Raw genomic sequence first — 5727 nt, 5'->3', positions numbered from 1 at the left:
CATTAACTCACACCCATCAGTACATTTTCTTTTTGTTGTTGTTGTTTTTTAAAGTAATTTCTAAAACATAAACAAAGATATAACCATAGTAATGCCAACCACGTTCAAAGTGGCAACATAAATTGTGAATAATCACAACACTCCTTTTTATAGAAACCCATGCTGAATGAGTTGTCGAGAAAAAATTATTACATTATCTGAATGAGGTGCTTATATACAATATCTAGATTTAGGGTGCATTGAAGTTTCTGGTGAATTTTGCAAATTAGAATTTACCGAGGGCAATCGAGTTGGGCATAAAAGACTGGAGCAAGCATTTTCAATGCTTAGTAGGGCAAAGAGTTGAAACCGTGGAGATTAAGAAATAGCCATAGTGCCAGTGGAGGTAAGTATGTTTTGGAAGTCTTCACTTGCTCTAGCAGCTTTCTTTTCATATCTGTGATCATGATCTTCTATCTGTCCCTTCTGCTCACCATGACTTTTATTTTTCTGACATTAACTTTCAAGCCTCTTCTTTCTAAACTCTTCTGGCACTCTTTAACTTGTGTTTGTAACTCCTACTCACTTTCAGTTGTTAGTACAAGGTTGTCAGCAAATAATAGCTTCCACAGGGGTCCCTTACAGCACTCCTTACTCAAGATGACAATGACAAACAGCAGGGACTAATGACTGACACTTGGTACAGCTCAATGGGTGTGTATATATATATATACACTAGTGTACAATTAAAAAATAACAATAATAATTGTGTGTTAATATTCTACCTCAAAAGTTATGTGGTTGTTCTTAAAGTATAAAAAGAAACAATCTATGGTCTATTAAGATAGATAAAATTATGTTTCAAAAACTCATTATTAAGGTATATATTTAACATAGTGACTAGTATCTACCACCTACACCTAATATCATACTTGATTTAAGTGGCTATGTTGAAGTACAATTATTTCTCTTACCTATTTTTGTTGACTGGACTAAACCATTTCATTTCCAAAAAAAAATTCCCTGATAGAAAATGTTGATTAATTTTTGCTCATTAGCCAAGTCTTAATGTTGTAATAATCATGTAGATGAAAATAATTCAGGTAAGTTCCCACTAGTTGAGAGTTACAGTCCTGCCAAAGAAAGAAGGAATTTCAGTATCAACACACACACTTCACCTGTTAACTGCACCATGCATCAAACCAAAGGTAGAAAGTTCACTTAAACAGTGTGCTCCTTCACTGCCTGGCCCAAAGAAATAGCACTGACATTATCCTAGTAAACTTGAAGGAGGATTTCAAAATTACAAAAACTTTGGCCAACTTACTACTGATATTCTAACCACAAAATCAACTTATACAATGCAAATGAAACCTTTCAGTAACTAACTATTAAGCTATGAATAAATACAAATCAATATATATATGTGTATTGAAGATGCAATCAAACCCTATTAAATATTTCATATCTTATTTTATTTACATAACCACCACTATATGAATTTTTAAGTTGATAGAGGGGCACATACTAGATGAATGATGAGCAAATTACTGAAGGGGTTTATCCAAAACTGTACCCAAAAATGATACACTATTTAACATAGCATTCCAGTTCATATTTTCAACTATTTTATTTCGTCACTCAAAAGAAGGTTGTTTAAACCCCTAATAATTTTGGACTTCTGAAGCATGTTATCATTAATTATTCAGTGTTCCAGAGAAAATAAATTCAAACATATAATCTCTCTTTATTGCTACAGTTTTTTAAACTAGAAATTATTTTATATGCATTAAGCCCATCTCTACTCTCTGTCAAATATATTGATATCTTTTTTGTAATAAGTAAAACACAACTGAGCACAGTACTCCAAATAAGGACTTGTTATGAATCGAACATAAGGCTACAAAAATCTTCTTGTTCTTAAATTCAAGATTCTTATAAAGAAAACAAAGAACTATATTTGCTATTTTCACCACATCTTAACATTCTGCTGAAAGCTTTAGGGCAGTGCTCTGCAACCTGTGGCTCGTGACCCACATGCAGCTCTTTAAGGAGATTTGTGTAGTTCTCAGGCTATCTGTTGTGTCCACCAAGGGGAATCGAACCCCTGATTTTAGCATTATAAATCTGAAGACTTACCACTGTCCCACCGGGGGACCATTTTTTCTTTTTTTTTGGGGGGGGGGGGTTAGACCAGGGGTTTCCAAACTACGGCCCGCAACTTCAGGTTTATTTGGCCCGCCAACAGTTTATTAAAGTAATAATATAATTTTTTAATATTATAAAAACAAAAAATATAATGTAATTATATTATACAAAAGCCAATCTGATCATGTATGCATCCCTACTTAATTTTACCATGACCCCTCCAGCCCACAAAGCCTAAAACAATCTACCTCCCGACCCTTGTACAAAAAAGTTTGGCAACCCCTGGGTTAGACCATTGCACAAAATAAATAGACAAAGTCTAATCATCACAAATGATGATCTCAGCCACCAATTCATATCCAGCATGGCATATGTTGCTCGGTAATAATTTGCAGTGGAAAATTGTATTTCTAACTAAATAAATCTGTATCCTTTCTCCTTCTTTGTGACACACCCACACCCAATATCCAAGAACTTAAGAATTTCTGGTTGTTAACAGGCCTAACTTTTCTGCATTGTTGGTCTTCTGCAAGATACTACACCCTCACACATAGAAAGTAAGTTCATTCAAAGTTACCATAAGAAACATTTTCAACAGAATCAGCTCTTCTCAGCATCTTAGTATCATTAGCAAATTTAGAAATAATAATATAAATTAACATAAATAATAAATAACAAATGTCTAACAGCAGAACATACAAATAACATTTTTCCAATAGAAAAAAAAATTGCACATTTAATTATGACTACTAACACAATTATTAATTCATTAATTAACCTTTTGTACATATATGGCTTTCTGAAAGTTGATGGAACATCATCATTTGGGATACCTGTATCTACAAAAGCAAATGTTTTATCAATATCTCCAGCAAGTTGATAAAGCAAAAAACACCTTTTTGAACACCATGACTTCTGAAAATAGATTCCAAAACCTTGTAACAACACAATTCTAACTAAAGGTGGATCTACCTTTTACCTCTCCCTTTTTTTTAACTGTCAATAGCAAACTTGCAATCTTCAGAATTTTTCAGTGTTGAAAGAATTTCAAAAATAACAGTTAAAACACCTACTATTTCTTTTCTATGTTTCTTTAAGTTGTACAATAAATCTAATACATCTATCAAAAGGATTTCTCTAAAATATTTCAAAGAAACCAGTATTATTCTCCACTATTTTTTGTTTTTAACATAAGCATATAATCCTTTAAAGTCAAATCTGATGATTTTGAACTATAAGAATTTTGAAATCCTACTTAGCTTTTACAATATTATTGCAATATTTTTGTCCATTTTGATAAACCTCAGCATCGTCCATTTTAATGTTAAATTTCATACTCTTACAAGCTATACATTTTTAAGTTATTAAAAATTTAGTTCTCTTTTTCATTCATTTATAAAGAAAATAAAACTTAGATACCCATGTATCTAAGGTGTTGCAGTTTATATAATAGCAAAAGCACTAAAAACAGAGTTTCTAAGTTATAATTAATAAGAAGGTAGATTTTTGAAAACTGAAAAGCTAACTACAGATCTGAAAGGAACCAGGCCAATCATCAGTTCTTCAGAATTCTTGCAATTGCATAGAGCCAACTATAAGGATCTAATGGGCATTTGAGCATGCTAAAACATTTGAGTTTTGTTTTAGTTAATCATACAGTATATCATTTAAAAATATTCATATCATTATTATTATTATCTTTAATTTAGTATAACAAAATACAGTCATTACCTTGATTTTATTCAGTTGCCAAAGAACATTTTAATAATGAATTATTAACTTTAAAACTTGTACAAAATCCATGGTAATGATTTTGTTTTATTAACTGTGTTTTGCATGATCATCTGATAGTCCATAAAGCCCGCATAACATAACAGTTATAGTCATGCAATTTACAAATATAAATACTGTCTCAACCACCATTATGCCTGTTGTAACAGTTGTAATCAAGCAATTTACAAATATAAATAGTGTCTCAACCATCATTATGTCAGTTGTACCTCAGTCTGCTTAAATAGCCCTTGCATTTGATGAAAGGCCTTCATGGCACTGGATATGGCAGACAGTGTGATTGACATATTATGATACACTCTTTTTTACTTTCACTCAGAAGTTTGTACTAATAACACCTGTAATCGATATTGCAGGCCATGTTCTTGCAGCTACAATTCAATCATGTCATATATTATGCAAGTGGTAACACATCCAAGAGCCATCTCGAAATAATGCATACAAGCATTCCATGGTAGAAGAATAGTTATAGATTCAGAATGTGCAGAATAGCTAGCAAGTGAATTAGAAGTGGAAAAGGCAAATAATTCAAGAAAGAGACTTAACCAAGAGAATAACCAAGAACAGAACACAAATTAATCAATAATCAATACTAGTTCTTTTTTATAAAATAAATGATGGGCTAGTAAAATATAACCTAGTGGATAAAGAGTAAAAAACTGAAAGCAATGAAAATAAGCCACAAAAGGCACATTTTATCTTTTTTTTATATTTCTCATCAGCAGATGCAACAGTTGGAAACAAACTGAAAAAGTTATGAGCAGCACAAAATAGGACTTCTAAGTAGCAAAATAGAATTTTTCTACATTTTAAAGATAAAATTGATGAAGGTAATATCAAGATACCAGAACTTGTCATTTCATATATTGGTTCATGACCACAAAATATAGGTGACCAAAAGTTACATTAGTGAAACACAGACCTGTGCAAATTAAAATCATTATTTGTACACATAAAACAACAGGGAAATCCCAATAGCCACAGCACTTAATTCTTGTAGGCAGGATTAGAGTAAATTAATCCGAGACCTTTTTTTTTCCTTTTTATTAGCTATATTTCTGTGCACCAGCAATACCAAGCATGGGGCATTTGTACACCCAATTCAATTTTATTACTTATCAGGATCTCTACCAGCCTACCCTCAAATTGAAATTCTTTTACAGCAAGATTAAAGTAAATTGATCTATGAAACCATGGGCATGGTCAAATACATCAATCAAATGAGTTTCACCTCCCGAGTCCAAAACTGTAATTAGATCTCAAATCAGTCAAGATTGATGGAGCTATGAGCTGAAAGTTTGTACTTGGAAAAAAAACAAAAAACTCAGAGCCATTCTATGGGCTGCTATGCCGCAGCTGAAAATCAGTCTTTATGATAACTATTTCCTGGAAAATAAAAAATATAAAAAAGTACCTGTGTATATGGTTGATGTATTCATTAAAATCAGATACAGTTGTTTTAGTTTTCCTGTAAATTCTTTGGCAACAAAAAAATGGCAATATACAATAAAAGAATTCTAGAAAGTCAAGAAAAAAGTAGTTGGCATGTGGAATGCCTTATGAAATGGAAATAATTAGTACTCCAGTTAAAAACAAATTCTAAAGTAAATAGTACATCTCAAATTGAAATCAAAATTGAACAGCAGTATTTAACATGCATATTTAATAGAATAATTACAATATTTATGTATTTCACAGAGAGAAATCAAGCTTTTTGCAAAACTGTTGATAGTCTAAGTCACCTTGAAAATGAATTTTGTTTAGCTTAAGTGGAATTAATCATGTATTGAATGAACACATTCATAGGTT

The 5727-nt window shown here is 31.6% G+C and overlaps 1 long non-coding RNA gene across 1 annotated transcript in view; it reads right to left on the bottom strand.

Moving 5' to 3' along the window:
* Nucleotides 1–959: 959 nt before the first annotated feature.
* The window catches only part of LOC111083035, a 14199-nt gene continuing 9431 nt past the window's right edge, over nt 960–5727 (bottom strand). The window contains exon 3 of the long non-coding RNA XR_002608763.1: nt 960–1112. This is a non-coding gene — a long non-coding RNA (uncharacterized LOC111083035). The remainder of the gene's footprint in view (nt 1113–5727) is intronic.

The sequence above is a fragment of the Limulus polyphemus genome, unplaced genomic scaffold (genome assembly GCF_000517525.1).
Source record: "Limulus polyphemus unplaced genomic scaffold, Limulus_polyphemus-2.1.2 Scaffold7975, whole genome shotgun sequence".
Classification (NCBI taxonomy): domain Eukaryota; kingdom Metazoa; phylum Arthropoda; class Merostomata; order Xiphosura; family Limulidae; genus Limulus; species Limulus polyphemus.
This window is presented reverse-complemented; position numbering and strand designations above follow the sequence as displayed.